The following is a 27,609-nucleotide window of genomic DNA, read 5'->3' on the forward strand; positions in this document are numbered from 1 at the left end:
CTCGTGTGCAAAATTTACAAGCTTTGTCAATCATATCTAGTCTTATAGTAAGCACTGGCATCCAAGAGCTTAAAACATTGCTACAGATCAGGGCCTGCAAAGTATGGCCTGTCATCCAAATCCAGCCTGCCAAGTGACTTTCCTATATAAAGTTCCCCGGGAACGCAGCCACGCTTCTTCGTTATGTGTTGTCCATGTCTCCTTTCTCACTACAAAGACAGAGCTAAATAGCTGTAACAGAGTCCGTGTGATCAACAAAGCCTGAAATACTATGATCTAGTCCTTTACTCTATAAAGAATATGACCTCTATCCTAAATTATATGACCTTGCTGACTTCAACTCAAATTAAATGGTTACCAAGTACCTTCCGTGGGTACAACAGGAACGCAACAGGGCAACGTTAATGGACAGACTAGGGTAGATTTTTAAGTCCTGGACTATTATGATAAAACAATGTTTTGTCAGCATGACATATACAGTATAGGCTAGAAAGGGATGACACAGCAGGTGCGGGGCTCCAGGGAGCATGCTGCTAACCACGGCCAAAGGAAAAGGAGGGAGCAGGAGTGAGAAAGCCCCCTGCATGGCTTGTCCAGGGATGGCTCACTGGAGGAGCTGGAGACGAGAAGCACGGGAGGGCTGAAATTAATACGCACACAAGAACACAAGCCCTGTTAAACAAGTGGTCAAGTCATGAGGAGAAGCTGATGTTAGGGAAGAAAATAAGCTCAGCTCTGGCCTCGTCATCATTAAGACACCACTAGAATGTCAGACAAGGTCACCAGGGGGCATTTTAAAAGGCAAGTGTGCAAACAAGAAGCAAGGTCCAGACAAAAAGCTTGAGTGAGAGTCTCACGCCAAATGGCTGCTGGCTCCGAGCCCGAAGGAGGCAAGCGTGGAGTTACAGCAGAAGAGGCTCAAGCCCAGAACTTGGTCAATTCTTGGAATCTGGGGTCAAAGAAAACAGGGGCAAAGAAATGAGACAGAGAAGACACAGTCAGGGAGTGAGAATATTACACTAATATTTTCTTAAGTCCAACCTTTTTATTCACTAAAATACAAAATACGTGAACACCTCCAGATTGCTGTGGATTACACTGGGACTTTCATTGTTGGTTGATTTTTCCTTAATGACAGTCTCAGAAGTGAAAGGGTTCATCGCTATCTAGAAGTCTTGCCCCTCCTCGGAAAGCTCTTCATACTGCACATGCACCGGTCACGTGTGTGCACAGGGCTCCTCCCCTTCTCCCCACGGACCACAGGTCTCTGCCATTCAGGGGCCTCACCTTCTGTGCGTGTGCCCAGACTCAACAGCTAGTCCCCATCACATGCACACACCCACAAAAGAGCCAGGCTCTGTCTCCCAGGGCACCGGTACCAAGATGCAGGTGGCCAGTGGCTCCAGCCCACACCACAGGTCTGCTGTTTTCTCCGCTGCACCACGGGTTCTGTTTCCTCTGTCAGAGTTTCTCCACAGCAGCACGACTAACATTTGAGGCCTGATGTTTCCTGTCGTGGGCTAGTGCAGGCCCTGTCCTATGCCTGTAGGATAATCACTGGCTACTACCCACTAGATGCCAGCAGCATTGCCCTCTCTCCAGTTGTGATGACCAAAAATGTCTCTGGACAATGCCCCTGGGGGGGCAGAGCCAGCCCCGGTTGTAGCTCAGGGCTGCTAATCGTTGCCTGGCCTCTGGTCTCTCTCTGCCATCTTCTTCCGCACTTGCACCTGCTTTCTTGTTTGTACTTCCCCTCCCTTTTCACTCACCACAGTGGCCACCACCAGGGTGCTGTACCAGCGTCATCCCTTGCTTTCCCCTTATTCCCCTCCCCACCCAACTTTTTCCTCTTACGTCATAAATACTTCAATCACACGTTCATGCCATGCGTGTTTGCAGGGAAAGTACAACCATCTGCAGAGCCTCCACAGAGCTCCCTCTGGCCCTTGGGACAACACCAGCCTGGGGCTCCTCTTTGCCATGTTCATTGGTTGATGAGTATTCGGCAAGAGCTTTCTTCCCACCTACCTCTGGGTTTCAAGTTTCTTACCGACACGTGAGGGTATTTTTGGAATGATTTGCTCAGATATAGAATTTCCCCTCCACATGTAGGAATTTTACAAAAACAAAATCTTAAAGAATCATACACAAAATCACAACACTCCACATGACAAATTAAAAGCAGGATTAGAGGGATCATTATTCAGTCCAGTAATGTAGCCCAACTCATCAGTAGTATTTCTTGCAGGACTATGCGCAAAAGAACAAGAACAAGTCTCTTCAATTTCATGAACTTATCACACACACACACACACACACACACACACACAGACACACACTAACCTGATGAAAGACTTCATTCACAAAGGTGACATAACCTCGCGTTGACAAGAGAATCCGCTGCACCATTTCATACACGGGGCGGTGCTCTTCCTCAATGCTACAATGGCTGGAGTTGCTGAGTCTTCGGTCAGACAAGGTGCTGCTGTTGGAATGGTTTTTCTCCGGCTCTACAGGCCGCCGCCATCCAGCTCTGCCACCATCTCTTGCCCCACGCCACCACCAACGGTCTGGAAGAAAGCCATTACCACTTCTTTGTCTTTTTTTTAATAATAATATTTTTTATTATATTATGTTAGTCACCATACAGTACATCCCTAGTTTTTGATGCAAAGTTCCATGACACATTACTTGCGTAAAACACCCAGTGTACCATGCAATACGTGCCTCCTTAATGCCCATCACCAGCCTATCCCATTCCCCTCCTCCCCAAGCCCTCGGTTTGTTTCCCAGAGTCCATAGTCTCTCATGGTTCATTCCTTTTGTTTATCCCCCTTTCTTTTTCCCTTTCTTCTCCTACCAATCTTCCTACTTCTTATGTTCCACAAATGAGTGAAACCATATGACAATTATCTCTCTCTGCTTGACTTATTTCACTTAGCATTATCTCTTTCAGTCCCGTCCATGTTGCTGCAAAATTTATGTAATCATTCTTTTTGATAGCTGAGTAATATTCCATTGTATATATGGACCACATCTTCTTAATCTGTTGAAGGGCATTTGGCTCCTTCTATGATTTAGCTATTGTGGACAATGCTGCTATGAACATTGGGGTGCATATGGCCCTTCTCTTCACTATGTCTGTATCTTTGGGGTAAATACCCAGTAGTGAAATGGCTGGATCAAAGGGTAGCTCAATTTTTAACTTTTTATGGGACCTCCACACTGTTTTCCAAAGTGCCTGTACCAACTTGCATTTGCACCAACAATGTAGGAGGGATCCCCTTTCTCCACATCCTCTCCAACATTTGTGGTTTCCTCCCTTGTCAATTTTTGCCATTCTAACTGGCATAAGGTGGTATCCCAGTGTGGTTTTGATTTAAATTTCCCTGATGGCTAATGATGTTGAACCTTTTTTCATGTGTCTGTTAGCCATTTGTATGTCCTCATTGGAAAAGTGTCTCTTCATATCTTCTGCCCATTTTTTGATTTGTTTGTTTCTTGCGTATTGAGTTTGAGAAGTTCTTTGTAGATCTTGGATACCAGTCTTTGATCTGTAGTGTCATTTGCAAATATCTTCTCCCATTCCGTGGGCTGCCTCTTAGTTTTTTTTTTTTTTAAGATTTTATTTATTTATTCGACAGAGATAGAGACAGCCAGTGAGAGAGGTAATACAAGCAGGGGGAGTGGGAGAGGAAGAAGCAGGCTCACAGCAGAAGAGCCTGATGTGGGGCTCGATCCCATAACGCCGGGATCACGCCCTGAGCCGAAGGTAGACGCTTAACCGCTGTGCCACCCAGGCGCCCCTGCCTCTTAGTTTTTTTGACTGTTTCCTTGGCTGTGCAGATTCACTTTTTCTAACTGCTCATTCCATGAAATACAATTTCAGGAAACCCACAGCCCATGAATCATTATTGAATGGTGCACTGAGACTTAATAAAAGTATAACTAAGTGTTATCATACAAATAAATACAAATATCATACACAAAACTGAACCATCTCAAACTTTCTTTTTCATTCCCAAATGGGCTTTGATGGGTTTTAACGTCAATTAATATGCTGATAGAACTGCTAAAAAATGGTCACTGCTGAAATTTTAAAATCACCACTCTGCTTTCTCTAATGTATGTTGAAGTACTTTTATCTCATACAAAAATGAATTACTAAGGACTAAAGAATACTTCACAGAACACATTTTCAGCTGAAGTGATGCACCAAGAATGTACAGTTTGTTCAGGTTTATGCTGTTGCTGTCAAAAGTATATGGGATGTAAGAGCCACTGTCCTTCCGTTCTCCCATGAATATTTGTTATACCAGATTCTCCAAGTGCTAAGAAAACTTAGTCTAGAAGATGCACTAATTCATCTCCTCCCTGGTGAAAAATTAAAGGTATTAGTAGATCCCGAAGCAAATTCACTTTGGGAAAACACACACACACACACACACACACCCTCAAACAGACCTTCAATACAATAATAAGGGCAAAAGTATAAACTCCATTTGGAAACAGCACTTAAAATATTGTTTTGAAGGGCTTTTACAAGAACAGTATATTCTTTGAAAAGAGATTTCGGATCAACTGTTTCACTAATATTCACTTTACATAGGCAAAATTATATTAAATTTCAAATTCCAAACAAAAACTTTCAGGAGACAAATGAAATTATATGTGCTTTTATTCCTGCAACTCTGTCTCCAGAATCTTATTCAATTGTTTAAATTGCTGCTTTTTCTCATGTACAATGCAAATGAAGAGAGAAACACAGGAGACACATGTGAGATGAGGCGGGAAACACAGCTGCGAGGCACAAACAGGAGTACAGGAGGGAGCTGATTAGCTGAATAATGACCCCCCCCCCCCCAAAGATGTCCATGCCCTAATCCCCAGAACCTTTGAGTATCTTACCTTACCCGGCAAATGGGATTTAGAAGGTGTGATTAAATTCAGGTGTGAGAGGGAGCGATTATCCTGGATCATCTGGGTGGCCCCAATGTAATCATGAGTATCCATAAGGAGACAGGAGGATCAGACACAAGGCCATGGGAAGATGGAAACAGAGGGAGAAAAGGTGATATGATGAAGGGCCATAAGCCAGGGAATGCAGGAAGCCTCTAGAAGCTGGACAAGGCAAGAAAATGGATTCTCCTCGAGAGCCTCCAGAAGGCAGAGCCGCACACCTGCCAACACCTTGATTTTACCACACCGAGACTGATTTTGAACTTCTGACTTCCAGAGCTGCAAGGTCATAAAATGCATTGTTTCAAGCCACTGAAAGTTTGTCATTTGCTGCAATGGCACTAGAAGACTACTATAACAACTCACTGTGAGGCCTACTGAGAGTCTATACGATGGCGGTGACCATTTCTAGGTACGGCCATCTGCAGCGTGTGGCAGTGCTGGGCTGGACAGTTGTCTGCCAGAATCCACTCCCCCTCCTTAATGGAACCCCAGGGCTCTGTGTGCTTCCTCCCCTGCAGCCCAGGTGACTCACAGGAAGCTGGCCCCATCCACAGGACCAGGGAACGGTTCTGTTTCGTGGGCCATTCACATAGCCAGCTTCGAATCAGTCAGCGCCTTGTTACTGTGCCAGGAGAGACAAGTAAACTAGGTTGTCCCACTCAGACAAAAGGTAAGAGCTTTACAGAAATATCTGGGTTGTCTCTGAACACGAACAAGGAAGGCAGTGCCCCTGATGCTGGCCGCCGTCTTACAATCAGCAGGGAGTGGAAGCCAACCCTGCCAGAGGGAAAGGGCAGAGTAGGGAAAACTGTACAGAATCATGGAGAGAGTGTGAATAACCCACATTCTCTGCCAGCCCTGCCATGAGCTGCTTCTATAGGAGATTAAAATACTTCTTTTTTACCTTTAAGACACTTTGAGTTATGGAGTCTTCTTCTGTTAGGATGATACAACCATCCAAACTCATTCGGGGGTCAGACCGTTAGGACACTAAGAAAGCCAGATAATAAAAGTAGATGACTCACAAGTGTGAATGACCAACGAAGGAAAAAAACTGGAACCTTGAATCCGTGGTTAATCTGCTATTCTTGCTACTTTTCATCATCCAAATGTATTCTTCAAGAACGAGAAACTTATTTTCAGTGATGGTTTTCTGAAATTTTGAAACCAGGTAGGAAAAAGTCACAGCCTTTAAACAGACTACTTTGAATTGACTTAACAATCACACAAGATATAATGTAAAATTTATCAAAGAATGGGACTGTGTTTCTTATCTATGATTTCATACAAATTTTTGCCTACCTGATGGGTGAATAAAGGTCTCTCAGCATGGTCCAGAACTAATGGTGTTCCCTGGCTCAGTGAAATTCAGGGTCGTTTCTATTTTCTCTTCCGTGAACTTCTCTTTCATCTCCTTTTGTCTGTTTTTCAATCGGCTGTTTGTCTTCTCATCGGTTTGTAGGCACTCTCTATATATCAGAGGCATGAACTCTTTTAACAGCTCTGATGTTACAGATGCTTTTCACCGTCTGTTGACCGAGTGTGGCTTTACTGTACCTTTTGACATGCAAACTTTTTCAAGTTTGTAAAGTAAAGTGGGACCTCATTTTTTCTGTGGCTTGCGGGTCTTATCTCTACCTAAGGTGGTCTACCACTTCCCAAATGTATATATTCCCCTAGATTGTCTACTAAATTCTTTATTATTTTTTTAATACTTAGACCTTAAATCAATTTAGGACTTAAATCAATCCGACATCTGCTTATGTATGTGATATGAAGCAAGGTTCTGAGACAGAGAGAGAAAGACAGACAGACTGACAGTTCTTTCAGCTCTGAGGGTTATAGATTAGATTCAAAATTCAATGCTACTCTGTCTCATTTTCTAGAAGGAACTTATGGTTTCTGTCTGGAACTCTGATAATTTTTCTCTTAATTCCTTAAAGTCAAATAGGTTTATGTCTGTTTAGGTTTGTGTCTGTTTAGCTAATTCTCCCTGGGACTCGAAGGCCTTGTTAGTCTAAGGCATGACTTTTTTTCAGCTCAAGTAAATTTTGCATTAGTTCAATGATCACTTCTGATTTTTTCTCCTTTTGTCCTCCTGATACTTGTAAGGTAGGTCTGGACCTCTCCTCAGATCTTATTTATTCATTTCTGATTTCCATTTCTTTGAATTTTTCCTCAGTGTTGTCAGATATTCCTTTGGAAAATCAATTTTGTTCTCAGCAGTGATCGTTACTGTTTACAGTTTACCTATTAAAATTTTAAACTAATGAATTTAAAGTTTTTAATTTTATTTTAAAGATTTTATTGATTTGAGAGAGGGAGAGAGAGAGAGAAAGCACCAGCAGGGGGAGAGGCAGAGGGAGAAACAGACTCCCCGCTGAGCAGAGTGCCCTATGCGGGGCTTGACTCCAGGACCCCGGGATCATGACCTGAACCGAAAGCAGACGCTTAACCGATTGAGCCACCCCGGCGCCCCAAATCTTTCTCTTAAAATCTTCAGTAAGTCTTTTGTTGCTCTTACTGCAATTATATCCCCCTCAGACTTCTTTGAAACGAAGTTTCTCCAGTTCTTCAGTCAGTTCTTATCAAAGCGGTGCTTCTCTGTGAAGATGCTCATTGTCACTCGGGTGTGTGTCACTCTTCCGGCTCAGGCCTAGTCACGCTTCTGGGAACTCCAGGGCATCAGCAAACTTGCTCTAAGTGGACGACACTTTGTGCATAAAACCGTGTCCCTGCCATGAAGCAGCTGCTCTCGAACCTCCTCAAGTGGTTCTGCTCTACCCAGTGCAAAGTCCCTAAGCAACTCAGTCTGCTGGGAAAGCCCCATTTGTCTGTGACCGAGGACCGCAAGAGAGGGAAGATACACCACGGGCCCCACACAGAAAGAGGTCTTCACTGAAGGCCTTGGAGGGAGACAGCCTTTTCTTGCAGGGATTCCATCATGGCATCCTGAAATCCTGAGATGCTCTTCCACTCCTTCCCCTGAGATCCCAAGAGGGCACTTGGCAGTCTCGCGGTCCTTCCCATGGCCCACCTCCATGATTCCCGAGGGCCTTCCTGGTGCTGGGGATTGGTGAAGGCAACCTGATCTTATGCTCTGAGGTCACCGGTACTTGATCAAAGGAGGGAAAATAAGAGGGGGCCAGGAGGCTGCACACCACAGCCACCTCCTCAAAATGTCTCCCTGGCCCCCAAGATCGCCTTGTCATGGCAATGTCAACAGAGCACTGCAAGTGCTACCTCAGAGCTCCCTCTGACACCTCAGCAATACAGAGAGAGCCCACCAATAAAACCAATCCCCATAACCAACATTCTTTAAGAACCAAAAACCCTAATAATCAATTACTTTGGTACGTGTTAGCATATTTTTACCTACGTAAAAGATAAGATGAATGGCATACCTGCATGATTTTGGGCAGTACATCAACTCCATTTTTAGTGTTTTGTGTTGTAGTTAGATACTTTTTTTGAAAAAGAAAGTTACAATCTATTTAATAAAAACAACGCGAGCTGCCATGTATGGAATTTTTGTACTGTAAATGTTTTCATCGTCTCGCGTTGTAGTAATGTACACTGGCTTTGGTCTCAAATGGGGGATGTCTGGAAGAAAAAAGAACACATGACTAGGTTCGTGAGTGTAACCCCCACGAATGGTTCAGTTTCTTACTGAGCACATATGTATTTGGTTGTATGAATAGCAACTAAAATTAAAGAACCAGAAATTATAAAAGATGACATCTTTTGGTAGACTTGTTTCTGATTCTGCCTTGGCTACTGTTACTGTTTGCTTGTTACAGCAATGGCATAGAGCTATGGAAGTACCAAGCTAATGACTCTTTGTAACAAATTTGAGACATGACATATTATAATAGTAAAAATATTTTCACATACCTTATAACTAATTTAATCTCATTTTATGACTGAAATAAATCTAAAAGCATGTATAGACATTTTTCATCATTTTAGGTATTTTATTATTTTTTAAATCATTTTAGGTATTTTAACATCCAATATTACACTAATCAAATCCACAGGACTTAAGTTTTATATCCTTTTCCCTTTAGATGAATCCAAAGAATAGAATCAGTATAAACTACTTTATGTCTGAAAGAATTCACCTTTGAGATATCGAACACCACCACTTCCAAAGAATTAATAAGAAGTCCCTTTATCATTCTTTCTATTTCATAATCCATACAAAAAAATTACACGGTATTGGATTTGTCCAACTCTCTTACTAACTTTTATACAACTGGAGGTACCTGCATGAGGAAGACAAGTTCTCAACGAATCACTTTTAATTTCAGCATATTAAAGTATGCTATATGTTCCACAGTGAATACAGACTATTTTATAAAACCAGAAACAAGTTCTGAAAAAAATACCCACATATAGACAGCTAATAAATACATATCTCAGTACCTGGAAAGGTTAGTACTTCTACGTCTTCCAAAATGCATCAAGCTTCTGCTGTTTTCCCCTGATCCAAGCGTGCACATGTGTGTGTATGTATATAAACACCCACAGACAACTGAATTAGTAGTCCACATTCCCCAGATGGATTAATGTCTTTTGTGACCTTCTCCCCTCCAACATTGTTCCTGATTATTCATTTTAACTAATTTTTGCCTGCTTTAACTGGGAGAGGAAAATTTGCCTCCCCACCCCGGCATCAATCTAAGGGATACTTGTGTCCTGTGAGCCTTCATTTCTCATAGAAGAAAAACTTTAGCAGTGAAATTAGAAATTTCCTTATGTTTCCTTCCTTTCCGGGGCTTACTCTCCCTAGGTTGCCCAGCTGCCCAAACATCGGCCCCTCCGTAAGAAGCTGTAAGTAGCACCTGCTGGATGAAAGATCCAAGATAAAAGAAAGGCCTACTATGGGCAGCTGCGTGGCCCAGGCTGGCCTGCCTCGCCACTGAGCAAGGTCTGGGGTCACCATACCCCACCACCTGGAAGAGAAGACTTAAGGAAACTTTATTTTAACATTCAAAGATTTGAAATATAATTACGCCAAAAAAAATCATGACACGTGTTGAACTCTTTCTGAGTACAGGAGCCACAGTTCCCCTTTACTACTATGAGCTCAGCTACAAATAGGTAGTTTGTACAAACAGGTAAAATCGTTTATTAGGAACCCTTAAACTTCTTATAATAAAGTGACCGTTAAATATAAGAATAAAATGACTATCTTACTTAAAAATAAACAAAGGTCACTTTGTTTTGTCCCTGTGGACATCCTCTACACATGGCCCAATCAGTACTTCCCAAGTACAGGTTTGTGGATGTTTGTTTAACTTAGCAAATGATGGAAATAAATGAGGAAGATAATACTTTCGAAACAATGTAAAAAGAAATTTAAAACCAGTATCTTGATTCTCCTTATTCTTCCACTCCAAGCTGCAGCCTTTGGATAATATGTGGGAAAGAACATACGTACATTTACATTTCAACTTAATGTCTACTAAACTGAAATGCTGTTATCTTATTAAAATTCCTATCCTAAATAAAAAAACAAGCGTGACAAATTATGGTGACAAATAATCTTGACAATCATGTAATGAAATCATATCTTTTTTTTTAAAGATTTTATTTATTTATTCGACAGAGATAGAGACAGCCAGCGAGAGAGGGAACACAAGCAGGGGGAGTGGGAGAGGAAGAAGCAGGCTCATAGCGGAGGAGCCTGACGTGGGGCTCGATCCCATAACACCGGGATCACGCCCTGAGCCGAAGGCAGACGCTTAACCGCTGTGCCACCCAGGCGCGCCTGAAATCATATCTTAAAACTCAAATGATGACAAGAATGAATACCTTAAAACAAAGTAGTTAACTATGTTAAAGACATTTTTACTGAGAATTAAAAAAAAATCACCCAAAGATATCATGTTTTTAAACTTGCTCTACTCATCACGCCTGTATTTTTTTCCACCTCTCTATAATGATTTAACATTCTTTCTGCCCTTAAAATATTTAGTCAGATGTAATCTCTATTTTTTTTAACTCAAAAAGGGCCATTTATAGTAAACAGGAATTAAGGAAATAATCCCTCACAAGAATTTCACACAATGTTACATGGGTACATGAAAAATCATTATCATCAGAAGGCAAAGCTACAGAAACTTGAAAAGTGCATTGTCTTTATTAAAAGGAATCCACAGGCTAAGATAAGCCAGGCCTGCCAGTCCAGCTACACCTGTCCCAGGTTCTTTTTTTTGTTTCTTTTCTTTTTTTTTTTTTAGATTACTTACTTATTTATTTGACAGAGAGACAGGCAGAGAGAGAGGGAACACAAGCAGGGGAGTGGGAGAGGAAGAGGCAGGCTCCCAGTGGAGGAGGCTGATATGGGACTTGATCCCAGGACTCTGGGATCACGCCCTGAGCTGAAGGCAGATGCTTAACGACTGAGCCACCCAGGTGCCCCTGTCACAGGTTCCTAATACTGGTTAGCACACAGAGTACTCTAAAGCAGAGCTTCCCAACCTCCTTCATGCTGTAGCCCACTTAGAAAGTGGAAACAACTGTGCAACATCTAAGGTCAAAGGATGAGGGGCTTTGGCTGCCCCTGGGCCAGAGGGGCTCCATGTCAGCAACCTGGCAGCAGTTCTCTGGGGTGAGCCAAGAGAGAAACTCTGCTCTGAGGACTCAGTAGAGAGAAGGGAGGGAAGAAGTGTGGGATGGACATGCACATACAAGTCTGCACACTATTCAGGGGGTTCACAGTCTACATAAAAATCCTCACCCTCTATCACTGGCATCCTTCCTCCAGTGGGATTCTGGGGATTATGTCATATCTAAGGTTGCACAGTTCATTAGTGACACATCTAGAATGAGACCCAAGTGCCCCAACACATTCAATTTCTCGATACTCCCTGCCAATCTCCGCGGACAGATGGAATACTCTACCACTTCTGAACAGGTGGAGTCTGAAATGCAGGTGCAATGGGCCAGTAGGGCCAAAATACAAAGCTTCTAGAGGACAAGAGAATACTCCAGTCTGCTCTCGGGATTTTGGAGTCCTTGTGTTTCTGGTGCTGGATAAAGGAAATGGGAGAGGAGAGCAGACAAAATTACCCAACAGGAAAGAGTAGTCAGAAAGGGAGGCAAGGACTGAATCTTGAGGGACATCAGAGAGAAACAGACCCCTAAAGAAAACTGGCAAGAAGAAAGGGAGGAGGAAAGAAGGAAGAAAACATTAGGGGAAGAGAGAGATCATGAAGCAGGGGCAGTCATTGTCAGATCACCTGAAATACTAAAGTGTCCTTCCTCTGGACTTGACCACTAGACTTGACTCCCCTTCTCAGCAGTGACAGGGAAGGGGCAGGTAGAACTGAGTCTTAGGAGAGGAAGTGGACTGAGCAAAGATTATAACATCAACAAACTTGCTTGTGGAGGACACAGAGACTGGACAGAGTTCCCAGGAAGAACTCAGAGACAGGAGAAGTGTTGGCTGAGAGAAAAGAATTCAGTAGTTTGTTTTTGAACCATATCAGAAATGTAGACTAGAGGAAGGGATCACCTACTGAAATCATGAACTAATGATCATAACTCCATATTCAGTTGGTAAACATCAGAGAAAGGAACATGTGACATCAAGTTGGTCTGGGCTGTTGGCACAAAGAGATATGCTTTCGCCCCATCTTCCGGCCTGCCCTGCCTATTCCTGATATGCCCATTCAGCTTCTAGGCCTGCCTCCTCCCCGATCCCGCCTTGCTAGCATAGGATTAGGGGTCAGGAAGAAGAAAAGAGGCAAGAGTAGATGAATATACTATGAGGGAATACAAAATATATATGGGTCTCTGCCCCACTTCCTGGAATAGGGCCCCTAAAACCCTTGTAATTTCCTAAGTGATAAGTGCACGAGGAGCTCTTTTGTTTTAATAACACAACTCGTAGAGGTCTCGTGGGCTCCCAGATGGCTCCTGAGTGAGAGGGCTGGTCACCAGAAAGACCACGCCATGATTAGAACTTCGAATTTTCAGCACCCCCATCCCGACCCCTCCATTCCTCCAGAGAGGGGAGAGGGGCTGGAAGTGGACCATGTCTATGTGAGGAAGCCTCCATAAAAATCCCAGTAGCAGGGGTTTCAGGGAGCTTTCAGTTGAGTGAACATATCCACGTACCGGGAGGGTGACAGCTCCACAAGGACAGACATTCCTGTGCTTGGGACCCTCCCAGACTGTACCCCTTGTGTCTGCATTTGGCTATTCATCTGTATCCTTTATCATATCCTTTAATAAGCTGGTCAACGAAAACAAATGTTTCCCACAGTTCCCTGAGCCACTCTAGCAAATCAGTCAAAGCTGAGGAGGAGTTGTGGGAACCTCTGATTTGTAGTCAAGTTGTTCAGAAGCTGTGGGTAACCTGGGGCCCTCCTGAATGTGATGGAACAGTCTCATGGGACTGAGCCCTTAACCCGTGGGATCTGACGCCATCTCAAGACAGACAGCGTCAAAGCTGAGTTAAACTACAGGACATCCAGCTGGTGTTGCAGAGTTGTCTGGTGAGGGGAAAACCCAAACACTTACTCACCGTAAGTGCTAGAAGCAAAGTGCTCTCTGTGAATGTGGTAATACTACGAAAGTGATGGAGAACTGAATTATTTTTCTTTACATACGCACTCACACAAGATAGTATGTATGCCAGGTCTTTGCTGATGTGAACTGACACATATTCTATTTCTAGCAAAGTATCACAAAGAATCACCTCAAGGAAAAAGCAAAGATACAAAATATGGATAAGCAGGAAGAAAAGAAGCAATGTCTTCTCTTTCCCATCAAGAGTAAGACCCTTACTGAATTATCCATGATTCTGCTCTTACGTGAATAACCATATATTTCGACAGTATCTGAAGAAAAAAGCATGTTTGGTCCTCAGGGATCTTTTCCGCTCATATGGCTGGCAGGAGAGGAGTGATTTCTTCTGGATATATCTCTGCTGCAGAGTGGGGAAAAAAGGAGAGCTCTTTCACCAAAGTTAAAAGGACTTTTTAAAAATGGCCTCTATGAAAATACATCTGCTGCTCCGTTGGAACCTGCTCACACTGTACTCCAGGCCACTGTGCATGAAGGGCTTCGAAATACGATACAAATGTCCATGACGCCCCCTCTCCCTCTCTTTCAAATTCTGCTTTGGTCAGCTTAAGATCAAGTACCTGTCATTGGGCAGTCAAGTGATATGCATTAATAAATCAGTGGCCCTAACTGCCAAGTTTCTTGAAAACTCACAGGACTCAAATGGCTGCCATTAATACTCCCAGGAGGCCACTACTGTCCTTCCATGAATGCTGCATGAAAATACAGAGCTGGCCAAAAAGAGCCTGGATGAGCAGATGAATGTCCACTCATGAAACAATCATCATGAGGACAATAAACAGTAGTTCAGGATGGTGGATGTAAATCTCATTAACAGCCACGAAAACACTCCAGACGCACCACGTGTCTCTACTTCATGCTATTGCCAACATCTGTCCCCTCCCTTCCATTCCTGTTTCCACCACTTCAGTAAATTTCTCCTGTCATCATTTCATATAAAATAGGCTCTGATTCTTCCAATTCTAATGTCCGTAAGACTTTCCTGTGAATATGAGCAGGGAGTAGTAATTCCTCCTTTGAACCCATCTATGAAATAAAGATTTCTATTCAGGATAATGGCAAACCGAAGAATTCCTCAATGTAACTTCAAGAGTCATTGCAACCTGTGAGGTCTGCTAATGCTCCTCACCATGAGCCACACTAGGGTTAGGACTGATGAGTGTCTCCAGCATACAGGGCCCTTGGGATGACATGATCGCTGCGAAACCAGGCACGAGGCAAGCACAAATCAGCACCTGCTCTTCTGCACAGCGTGTCTGAAGTGCTTGAAGCCACAGAAGAAACAGCCTGATTCCTTCACATCTTATCTAAAAACAAAATTAAAGGTGACAAAATTAAACACTTACATGTTTATGCAGAGATGCACTGCAACGCAGAATCAGTCCTGAGAAAGAAAAACTAGAAGTTAAAGTTACTGTTAAATTCCTGCACCAAGTTCTTAGTGACAAGGAAGCAGGCGTGCTGCAAGAAGCACAAGGATTAAGAGCTTGGGGTCTGGAGCCACAGTGCCCGGGCTTGAATTCAGGCTCTGCTGCTTGCTGGCTGAGCTGTGGCCAGTGGAGAACCACTGAACTTCCTTACGCGTTAGTCTCCCCCTCTGTGAAATAGGGATGATAACCGAATTTACCACAAAGCACTCGTACAGGGTTAAGTGAGTTACAACAGTGCCTGTGTCATCAACAGTCAGTTATCCTCAAAAACAATGCAAAGATAATTTTCCTCCAAATTTACACTGTGCTTTGAATAGGGTTTATGTCATATCACTGCAACATTCACATGTATAATGCAGTGTCCTTGAAAAATCTTAGAGCTAAATAAAACCTTGAAGACCTGGTTCAATGGGACAGGGCAGCTGTCCATTTCCCTGCCTCATGTCCCTACTCTGCTCTCTCCAACAGCTTCCCTGGGCTCTGAATGACCAGTATGACTTGGTGGAATGCATCAGTACAGGCATATGGGCCCTTTATTCTCCTCTACACTTACTTTCAGCTCCATCCCATTCTTAAAATTTATAAACACAGGTAAGAACTTCCGTTTCTGGATTTCTAAATGGCTGAAAGGATAACACCAATAAAAGAGATGAAATAAGCAAAAAAGATGAAAAACATGTCAGATGAAGCTGAAAGATGCAGTGAGCTCCAAATGTAGGCAGGTGAGGGACTGGCTGATCTCTCAACTACACCAGGGTGGTGCAGATTCCTCAAGAGGAAGTGTTTAAGCCAAACATGAGACTCTGCAGGAAAGCCAAAAGAAAAGGGGGAGGGGAGGGGAGGAGCCCAAGGGAGTGGGAGGGGAGGAGGGGAGGAGGAGGGGAGGGGAGGGGAGGGAAAAAGGGGGGGGGAAGAAAAGGAAAAGGAAAAGGAAAAGGAAAAGGAAAAAAGCAGGCTTGGCTGGCTCCCCATAGAAGTCAAATACACTGAGACAGACACCCTGTGTGGAGACAGTTCTACCCCATCAACAGTGGATTCCAGGACACACTCAGACATGCCCATGGACAGGCCACTGCTGTGCACAAGACTTGAGGACCACTCACACCCGTCCCCCTTCCCCAAGCAGGCAAAATAAATGGTGACATTGCTGAATACAAGAGATAAAAAAATGACACGGCTCTATGTATCTCTAACCAAATCATATTAAATTTAACAGGAGGAAAGTTTCTACAAAATTCTATTACGTTGCCAACTTTTTATGTTAACTGTATTTGAGTTAACAAAATGTAAATAAGGCCAATAATAAACATGAGGTCACAACCTGATAAGTTTTAACTAGAAGACTATTAATTGAAATAGGAGGGATAAAATATGGAATCTATTGTGAAGCTAAGAATAGTTCACCTCCCTTTTTCAGCATGTAAGAAATAGTTCACATCAAACTTAAGTGGCTGTGAGTGTTTAAATAAGTATAAAACAAAAAATATTCGAACTTATCAAAGGTACACACAGAACTACAAGGGAATAACCTCCCATAAAATACGTATCTCTGGCTGGCTTCTTTTGCCACTTACATTTTAGGGTCATCTTATCTAGCATCGAATAGTATATATCATTATAAAAGGTATGTTCGTTTTAAAATAAGCCAATGTTAACCTAAAGTACAAGACTGATGTGCTGCAAAGAGGTAAATATTCAACAGGAAGGCTCTGCTGCTCTTTTCCCCAACAAGAGTTATCAAAACCAGCAAAAATTATTCAGAGACAACTATAATTTTAACAAGATTACTGGGGTGAACAGAATCCAACACATGAACGCTGAAGCTCGGAGAGGAACTCCAACCCCGTCCCTTTCCTGATGATAACAGTGGAGCAGTTAGCGCCTTGCCAATGGTTCCTTGACTATACACAGCAAAATCAAAATGCGAACTCCGAATTCCAAACCCTGAATCCCAAGCCCTGTTCTCTGAATAATATTTAAAATGTCTATCACAGTAAGTTATGAGATAAGAACAAAAGCTCTAACAATATTTGCCATATAATTTTCAATTTAAAATAAAAAGTAAGTTGAGTGGTTTTTAAAGATCTTTTTTCCCTCAAAATGGCCCTCTTTTGTCACTTTGTGGCACTCATAAATTTAAGAGTGATGCAAAATGCCATTTCACATTCACCTAAAATAAATACTTTTAATAGAATTTCCAGTGCGTAGAAGCTTCTTTAAAGTTGAGCCTCAAAAACCGAGTTAGAAATAAAGTACATAAACTTATACCATACACACAAAAAAACTCAAAATGGATTAAGATATATTTTAAAAGATCAGTTTTAGAAAGAAAATATGTACTTGTGACAAGATACAATTTTTAAAAAATAAAAGAAAGATGACCTTCAGAAAAAAGCAATGTCATAGGAGAGAGAGATCTTTAAGATGAAAGTACTTTAAGTATGAACCTCTTCAAAACTCTTAAAAGAGTCAAAATGATTCGTATTAAAGTAACATACATGCTCGCCATGGATTATGTGTAAATATCTCATCATGCGTAAAATAAATGATTTTTTTAAATTTCTAAAGTTAAAAATAAAACTGCTGCTCACAGAACATTTTTACGAGAACATTCTGTAAATATTCAAAACCGCACGTTTCTTTCCTTGTGGTGACAATCACATTTATGGGTTCAGTCCTCTAACGGAACTCTGGTCACTGTCAAGGAGAAGGAATCAAAGTTTACTCAGAACTACACCAGTCAAGTGCAAAACCTTTGGTGCTGCATCCCACTTCAACGACAAAAGTCTCTCTTATGAGGATGGAATCATATTACCTATCATCCTATAAATGTGTTCACGTCTTAGTATGGAGATGGCTTGGCAACCCAACTAAATATCAGATGTAGGCTCTAAACGGGATCTTAACCTTCAAGAAGGAAGTAATTTTTAAAAATGAAAATATATTAGAAGTTAGGGAAGAGAACATGTCCTCCCAAATTTTTCTGGGAAAAAAGAACTATTAAGATCTCCTGATGAGAAGGTTTATGCAATAATTAAAACTTGGACATCAAACCATATTTTCCCCACCAATGTATTTTAAAGAGATGTTCCAACAAGAAACAGAACCAGTCTCGACAAATTGCTACAGATCATCTTTATGTGGATAGATACATGCATGTTAGTTAAATGCATACAATTTTCTAACTGTTGTGCCATTTATAATACTGAGGCTTAGTGGAAACTCACCATTGTTATGACCAGAGTACAGCACTAAATTACCAATGCTTTGTGAATGAGTGAGGGAAGTTAAAGTGCCCTCCTCCCTCTACTTCTCCAGTCACCAAACCATCTCCAGTAATTTTTGGTCTAGAGCCAGCACTTACTGGGCTAAGCTCTCTCACAGCTACAGTTCAAGTGCCTGTGCTCATGGGACTGTTTTACCCCATACCTCTCCTTAACCTGGGGCCATGTGCATCCATTCTTTGTCAAAGTCCACTGTGCCTTAGTTTAATACTGGCTCCAGTATGCCCATGAGGACCTCATGTGGTTGGCACTGTCAACAGACACTCCACTCAAGAGATTTGAGATAAATTCTGCACACACAGCTCTCTTTCCGGACATCTGGCAAATCCATCATCTTGCAACACATTCTTGGAAACACTTTCTCCTGGTCATTGTGCATGAGCACTGGGGCTCGTCAGCCCTTTCTCTTCTTTGACTAGGTCCACAGTTTCAACTTTTACATTTGGCCTACCCACAGCTGCCTATATCCACTCATTTCTCTTTTTTTTTTAATGAAATTTTATTATATTATGTTCATCACCATACAGTACATCCCCGCTTTCCAATGCAAAGTTCGATGATTCATTAGTTGCGTATAACACCCAGTGCACCATGCAATACGTGCCCTCCTTACTACCCATCACCGGTCTATCCCATTCCCCCACCCCCCTCCCCTCTGAGACCCTCAGTTTTTTTCTCATAGTCCATAGTCTCTCATGTTTCATTACCCCTTCTGATTACCCCCCCTTTCTTTATCCACTCATTTCTACACGGAGAGAAAAAAAAAAACTTATAGAAAAGACAGCCTTTACAAAGAGACATACAGACTGTCTGATCCATATCTGCCAATAGTCCCTGACTTTTTTTGAAATTCACCTGATAATTTGTTAGAGCAGCAATAGAAAATGAATACATACATATTTGATGTAGCCCATCTTGTTGTATTCAGAAACTCCTGTATGTGTGAAGCAGTACAGGTTGGCAGTTACAAGCCAGAGTCAGAAGTCAGACTGCTAGGGTTGAACTGATTCTATGAACTTCTAACTTCTATTGGCTAACTTTGATTGTATTTTATAAATATTCTTTGAATGTGAGTCTTATTGCTTTTCAGGAGGGCTGGGTCTAGGACAAGAAGAGTGAGGGGTCTGCACAAGATTTAAGGGGACACCAAAACTCAGTAATCAAAGTAAGTAATATTTTAATACAATACTTTCTAAAAATCAAAATTAATGCAAAAAAATCCATGATGAACACTATTAAAGTTGAAATAAGTACCAGTGTTCAGCTAAGCCATACCGGAGCTTAAGGTAAAAGGAAAAATGTGTACCACTATAGATATGTTTTGATGTATTTTTAATGGTTCATTTTTTCCAGAACATTTAAACATTGAAAAAACAAAATCTCAATACTGAACAATCAAAAAAGATTAAAACTCATCATTAGCTTAAATATTTTGTTTATAACACAGAATGCATTATAATTTTACTTTCCTGGCTTTAATGGAACAAATTCAGCAACATTTTCAAATCTTCGCTTAGCTTACTTTTAGTTCTGAGAATTGCAATGCTTGACAATTTCTCTTGACAAAGTAACAATCTTTTAGATATCTTTTTAAGGCCACTAGTTCACAAAGATAGTTTTAATAATTTTAGCATTAGAAAATGGATTCTTATTTGGTTTTAATTTTTAAAAAATTCTCTCTGTATCATGCCTCAAGCCAATTTATAAGCAAAGACAGTATACCACACCAGGAAAAGTACAAGAACACAGAGAAACCCCCTTTGGGGTGCTGGCGTACAAGGTGTGCTGAAAGTTGCCAGTTGAGCAGGAACACAGAACTTTCTGGCACTACAGTATCTACAATAAGCACTCGGGAGCGGCAGTCCACTGGAGGAATCTGAAATTAATCTCAAAAGGAATCAAGGACCTAAATGTGAATCATACTAACTATAGCATTTCTACAAGAAAACATAGAAGGTCTTTGTGATCTTGGCTTAGGCAAAGATTCCTTAGACGGGACACCAAAGACACGATCCACAATAGAAAAACTGATAAACTGGACTTTATAAAAATTTTTAAAAGTTTACTCTTTGAAGGACACAACTAAGGGAATGAAAAGACAGGTCAGAGATGGGGAGAAAAGATTTCCAAGCCACATATTTGACAAAGTACTTAAATCTGGACTATATAAGGAACTTCCAAAATTCAATAGTAAGAACACAAACAACTCAATTAAACAAAATGTTCAACTGATGAATGGATAAAGGAGATGTGGTTCGTATCTACGATGGAATATTCCTCAGCCATCAGAAAGGATGAATATCCACCATTTGCATCGACATGCATGGAACTAGAGAGGATTATGCTAAGTGAGATAAGTCAAGCAGAGAAAGACAATTATCATATGGTTTCACTCATATGTGGGACATGAGGAATAGCTCAGAGGACCACAAGGGAAGGGAGGGAAAACTGAATGGGAAGAAATTAGAGAGGGACGCAAACCATGAGAGACTCTGGACTCTGGGAACCAAACTGAGGGTTACAGAAGGGAGGGGGTGGGGGAGGGGTAAACAGGTGAAGGGTATTAAGGAGGGCGCCTGTGGTGATGAGCACTGGGTGGTATACGCAACTAACGAATCGCCAAACACTACACCAAAAACTAATGATGGCTAATTGAACCTGATAAAAATTGATAAATGTTTTCATAAAAAAAAGTCCCATCAATTCAAACATACACACTGCCAAAGACATACAGTTGGCAAATACCACATGAAAGATGCTCAAGATCATTAGTCATTAGAGAAATGCAAATTAAAACCACAATAAGATACCACTACCACTAAAATAAAAAGACTGATCACACTAAGTGTCAATGAGAATGTAAAATAACTACAAGAACTACAAGAACTCTCATGCTGCTGGTGAGAATATCAGCCACTATGGGAAGAGTCTGGCAGTTAAACATATGACTCGATATGATTCAGCCATTCCATTCGCAAGAGTCAGGAAACCACATGTATACATAAAGACTTGTACACAAATGTTGCAGTGGCTTTGTTTATATTCAAATACTAGAAGCAGCCCAAATGCCTATCAACAAGTGACTGGATACACAAACTATGGTGTATCTATACAATGGAATACTGTACTACTCAGAAATGAACTATTAATATATGCACCAACACAGAAGAATCTCGAAATAATTATGTTGACTAAAAGAAGCCAAACAAAGAAGAGTACACACTGCACGATTCTATTTCTGTAAGATTCTAGAAAATCAAATTAATCTATAACAACAAAAAGTAGATCAGTGGTGACCTGGAGACTGGGCAGGGAGGTGGGAAAAGGGCATGAGAAAATCACTGAGAATGATGGCTATGTTCATTCTCTTGATTGTCATAATGATTTCACATTCTCTTGATGGTCAAGATGTTATGTATAAACCTATGTCAAAACTTCTCAAAATTAACATTATCTACACATAATAGTTTATTGTATGTCAATTATACTCCCCCAAAAGAACTGCTTTTTTAAAAAGGAAAAAACAGAGGAGGTGGCCGGCAAGTAACTAAATGAAAGATCAGAAGGACAGAGGTTGTGCTCAGATACAGGTCTGCATGATGACAAGGGGGCAGAAGATAAAGTCGAAACCATGGAGGGTGAGCGGTCGGGGAGCTGATGGGTAACTTGGCATGAAGGCAAAGGACTCGGAGACAGCAAAGTCATTAAAAAAAAAAAAGGCAAGTAAGCAGAAGATCAGAAGACATGGCGGCAACGAGGAAGGACAAGTTCTAGTCAAGGGAGAAGTTTCTACAGAGGGGGTGGTGGATGAGGTCTGGAATGGGCTTTGGAGAAAAGAAAGACCACGATCTCACCCCCACAGACCTGAGGGAGACAAAGAAGCCTGAGAGAAAAGCCAGGGTTCAAAGAGCCGAGGAGGTGAAACCAAGAGGCTGAGGCTCTAGGGCTGTGGCTTAACCCAGTAAGAGGATTTCCAGAGGACTGAGTACAAAGTGGGAAGGAGGGCAAGAAATGCAGGGTAATGATGATGAAAGCACCCCAGAGATGACCCTGGGAAGACACCAAGTGGGTCAAAGGGGCACTAGGCTCAGCCATCACCTGGTAGACACAAAGGCATGCAGGGTCCCCGTAGTTCAGCCTGGCCGAGATGCATCTCTGGGGGAGTCCTAGTGTAAAGTGCACAGAAGACCCTGTTTCCTCAGGAAGAGGGGGCTGTGGTGTGTCCTGACTATGAGGGACCCAGGGAGGGCTGTCGGGCTCAGGCTCCCCAGCAGTAGTTAGAGCTCAGTGAGCTGTAGAAACTTTGAGAAAGAAGGCTGCTCAGAGCACTGTCAGGCCACTGGGTAGCCCCAGACATAACACGAGGGATACTCTTACAAAGTCATCAACAAATCTGCAGTGTATTATGCATTGGTTTTTATATTATATATCAGAAGAACCTGGCTGAGCAAACTAGATGAATAACGACTCCTATAAAAAACACATATGAGGCACTCTGTGAACCTTCCATTTGAGCCCACTCCTTTAAACTCAAGGGCTACTTATTTTGAAGATTTTTGATAGAAAACATCTCTAGTACAAAACAAATCCTTCCACCCACAGCAAACATTTACCGCATACAGGCATAGCACTGTACGCCGAACGGGACAGGAAATGTGCTTCCTAGAGACTCATGAGCAGTAAACCCTCTTAAAGCAAACCCACAGAACTTGAATCCTGTACTGATGACGCATGGGCACATGAAAGGGGGCCAGAGCCTGTCCCTGCACCAAATATTCTTGGTTTACTGATGTGCCATTCTTTATCATCTCCTCACATCCTATCAGCTCTCATTATTACAGAGATAAGGCTTCAAGTGCCCACCCTTGTCCACCATGACGTATTGGCCTAAAATTGACTTTAGGAAAATCTTCCCATTCATCATTAGTCATGGGAACGTACAAACAGTTGAGTAGGAGGTTGGCAGACATCACGGTTGGTGAGTGTTCTGTCAGTCACCTCCCTTATCTTCCTACCCTCTAAACCTCACTTGAAGCAGTATCTCTAGATGCCTGGAATAATGAACGGTGTTCATTTCACATGACAACACTGAGAGTCCAAACAGGCTTCCTCATTCAATGGCTTATATATAGCAAGGAGCCAGCCTTTACATCCTTACGCATAGAGAAATGTATAGACTACTTTCTCCCTCTAAAAACAGTTTAGAGAGAAACAGAACCTCTCTCTTTGCTACTGACAAAACAAGATGGCAGGATAAGAAACTGACTTCAAATGGACTTCACACTGTGGCACTTGATGCTTCAAATTAACTTCTTCTTTCTCTGTATAAACCTGGCTATCTGATAGGTCTGAGAACTTTGAAGACTTGAAGAATATAGGAGTTGCTCTTATTTTAGGTTTCTATACTTAGGGACATTATTTGTAGTGTGTGACAGGAAGCATACCAAATCAGTGGTGTGTGAACCCAGCTTCAAGGTTCTAACTCAGTATTCCAGAGTACCTTGGCCACTACCAGCCATGGTAACATTTAATTAAGTAGTTTATACAGGAGTGGTCTTCAGATTAGGTAAGAAATATTAGATATCTAGAATATAAGAGATCTAAAATGAGGGATACTAGGTATGTAGAGTGTCTGGAATAGACTAGTGAAAAGCTTCCTGTCCTAGCCCCAAGAGGTTTCGAGGAAGTCCAGAAGATACCGATGCTATGGAAATATTGAACGCACATTCCTTCCTTTTGAAATCTGGTGTTTCCTTATAGTCTCAGTTTTTATAACTAACTTGGTCAAGACCTTGAGTGACAAAATGGTAGCCATTTTAACAAATCCAAATAAACTGAGAAGAATGCAAGAGAATGAGGTCAAGAAAACGTGTAGAACTGCTCATCCACAATCGCTTATCAGCAATTTCAAAATCCAAGAAGCTATGAAAACAAAAGCTTTTTGTGTGTAATTCACTAGTGGACAGGACCTGATCTGCATCTGAACTCATGTGGTGGCAACACCTGACTAACCTGAGGTTATTTTGGATGTAGTTATCCCACTGATGCCAAATAGTCATATCTTAGGCTACAGAAATAAGAATTCTCTTGGTTACAGGGTGCTGTCCAGTCCCCTGGGCTGTTACATATAGACATCAACATTGTGTTAATGTTTCTTGAATGTCAATAGACCACAGTGCAATTCTAAAATCTGAAAAATTCTGATTCCAAAGTACACACAGCCTGAAGATCATAATAAAAGATCTGGAGACCTAACCACCAACTTCTACCCAGTTTGATAAATCATGCAAAAATACATTTATCTGAAAAGAGCCTGTTTGATTCAAGTATTAAGCATATAAGCATCAAAATAAGGTTGATTTTATATGCAAATGCTCATACTTTAACATTCTTTTTTTTTTTTTTTTTTTAGATTTTCTTTATTTATTTGACAGAGAGACAGCCAGCCAGAGAGGGAACACAAGCAGGGGGAGTGGGAGAAGAAGAAGGAGGCCCTCAGCAGGGAGCCTGATGTGGGGCTCGATCCCAGGACCCTGGGATCACACCCTGAGCCGAAGGCAGACATTTCACGACTGAGCCATCCAGGCGCCCCTTATACGTCAACATTCTAAAACATGACTCATCCTGACCGTGTCACACAGACAGCTTATTCTATACACTAGATAAACTCGCTTATTCTACACACTAAACTAGATAAACAGCACCTGTTCTTATGCTGGCTCAGGAGACTAGTACTCTGCAATCCCAACCCAAGAGTCACTGTTCTCAGTCAGACACTATTAAACTGGGTAAAAAGCTAACTGTACCTGCAATCTTAACCAGTCCATGTAGTCATAGTAGCCAGAATTAAGGTAATCCGATAGACCACCTCCTAGATACATAAAGTTTCACAACACAAAGAGCAAATGAGTTTCTACACCCATTCCCAGTAAGTTTATTCAGGCTGAGGGGGGCTATTAAGCTTCAGACATTTTAAAGTACTCTCTGTAGAAAATGAGTAGGGTTTTCATACATACGATATAAACAGAATGAACGGATTATATCTAGCACAAATAAAAAGGTCTGCATGCAGTTATTTCTCATTTTCGTCTATTTCTCCCACACCATGGAGTGTTACAAATCCCTACGATTCCCCTTCAGATTGTACTTACCATTTCATTTTTAAATTTTTACTTTAAATACACAATGTTGAAGTAGCAATTAACAGAAATGCTATTGATAACGCTAAAATTTAAAGGGAAACTTTCTTTGTGTATTTGAAAGATTTAAAGACCAAGGCATCTACCCTCAAGTAATGATATCATCATTCAGTTAAGTAGATGTATTTATTATATATATTTCACTAAACAGTTCAGTTTCTATCAGGGTCAGTTATATTTTTCAAATAAATAGTACTAAATTAAATTTGGGGTTCTGAATTTTGAAATACCCACTGAATGTGCCATGTTCTTTCATGTCCCATGTCTTTCACAGATCGATCTCCCATCTAGGAAACCCTTTCCACACTCATATTTCAAGGCTCAGGTAGAGATTACCTCTCTTGAAGCCTTCCTCAAGTCCTCTGAATAGAACTGTTCGACTTTCTTCATTGCTACCATTACACTTTTCGTAGTGACAATCATACTGTAATTATTTTTTTTTCTCACCTATCCCCCACCCCGGCAATCAGCTTATACAATACAAGCATGGTGAGATATTCTTTGCTTCTGCCCCAGGACTTTGTTTCTCCCTCAAGAGGTATTTGAATGAATGAATGAATGAATGAATGATCAGAGAGTTAACATCCCATTATAAGGTTATGTTCTCCCAAATATGATCATCTGGCAAGGAGGAAAAAGGGAGGAACTGTCAGTCTTCAAAGGCGGAAAGACCAAACCAGACACTCTCTAAACAAAAAGGAGGAGTCACAGTCAGTAGCACAAGTTACACCAGTTGTGCCATGAATATTAAATCGAGAGGCAACATTGTTCGATGTCAAGAGCTGCAGAGAAAGGGCAGACGTGGTAACATGGCTATATTTCAAGTTCCCTCCCGCTGCCACACCCTAAAGCATTCAAACAGAGTAACTCTGCATCGATGATAAAATCTTGAAGAACAAGATATTTTTGTAAGAAAAAAATGAACAATTACTTGAAAATACTCTGGATCAACTGTTTCTCAAACAATTTTGTGCACAAGAGTCCCCTGGAGCTCTTGTTAAAAACACAGCCTATGATTTGGTAGGTCTGGCATGGGCCTGACATTCTGCATTTTCTAGCTCTCAGGTGAGGCTGATGCTGCTGGTCTATGAAGCGTCCTTTTTAAGGAGCACCTGTGGCAAGATAGATATTCTGTTTTCCTCCAACGTCCAGGTTGGACTTGTCTTACTTTTAACCAGCAAACCCTTCTTACCATCCCTTGTTATAACCCAATCTTGATGGTGCTAATTATAGAAAACATTTTGAAAATTCGACTGGAAGAAATCTATATCACTTTAAAAATCTTTAAATTGTTCTTACCTATACTCTGGTAATGCCATCGAAAGAAAATTCGTTCAGGTAGAAATTGCAGTATTTTGTATAAAACAAATTTAAAAATTGTTAAGATATAAAGAGAAAATAAACTACACATTTCATGACAGTGCTGTATGTGTGTGTGTGTGTGTGTGTGTGTGTGTATTTCAGAAAAGAAAAAAAAAACTATTTCTAATAACATAAGTAGTGCACTTCACCCTGTAGCCCATGGGACAGTGTCTTTTACTTGCCCCAAGCAACCTTCCTTCCCTGAGTGCCTTAAAAGCATCACTGTTCCACATTTAATTCCTCCTAAAAGAAAACAAGAAAAAGAAGGGGAAAAAAACCCTCGAAGGATCATTTTATCTTAATTGAATCATAGCCATTGCTTAAATTCATATTAAAATAATAATTTCTCAAATGCCAGATTTCCCCAGGTTTCTGCTTTTTCACCTTCCACTTCCCCATTCCATTATCATCATTATTAGTCTCTGGACAAGGACCAGAGTCGGAAGAAAGATGAACAACAAGGAGGATAAGATCATGAGCACACGGATGAACAACGAAATGAAATTGCTGCCAAGAATTTCTTGAAATTAATAGCTAAAAATAAGGTTAGGATTGCAGTTAGGAATTCTACCCCCTTCACCCCACACATTGGAAGATACGATAAAGAACGAATATATGATGTACGAGAGTATTTGGCTAATAATAGCAACTTTTTCAAAAAAAAAAAGACAAACCCCAAGTACGTTTTTTTTTTCTTTTTTTCCCCACTCTAAAATTAGTTTTGATCAAGTTACTCTTGGGTCATAAGATTCTTTGTACTTTATCTGCACCTAC

The 27,609-nt window shown here is 41.3% G+C and overlaps 1 protein-coding gene across 20 annotated transcripts in view; it reads right to left on the reverse strand.

Annotated features, from left to right (window-relative positions):
* LOC123791278 (ral guanine nucleotide dissociation stimulator-like) overlaps positions 1 to 27,609 on the reverse strand; it is a 74,451-nt gene that overhangs the window by 19,348 nt on the left and 27,494 nt on the right. For 8 of the 20 annotated variants that reach the window (XM_087860530.1, XM_087860537.1, XM_087860532.1 and 5 more), the window contains 4 exons: positions 9,084 to 14,867; positions 8,367 to 8,565; positions 5,988 to 6,431; positions 2,344 to 2,570 (listed from right to left, as the gene is read on the reverse strand). The gene's annotated coding sequence lies outside the window, so the exon portion shown is untranslated. The other 12 variants (XM_087860540.1, XM_087860539.1, XM_087860536.1 and 9 more) reach the window with 12 other exon arrangements.

This window comes from Ursus americanus, unplaced genomic scaffold, assembly GCF_024610735.1.
Source record: "Ursus americanus isolate L20-20 unplaced genomic scaffold, mUrsAme1.1.p SCAF_68, whole genome shotgun sequence".
Lineage (NCBI taxonomy): Eukaryota > Metazoa > Chordata > Mammalia > Carnivora > Ursidae > Ursus > Ursus americanus.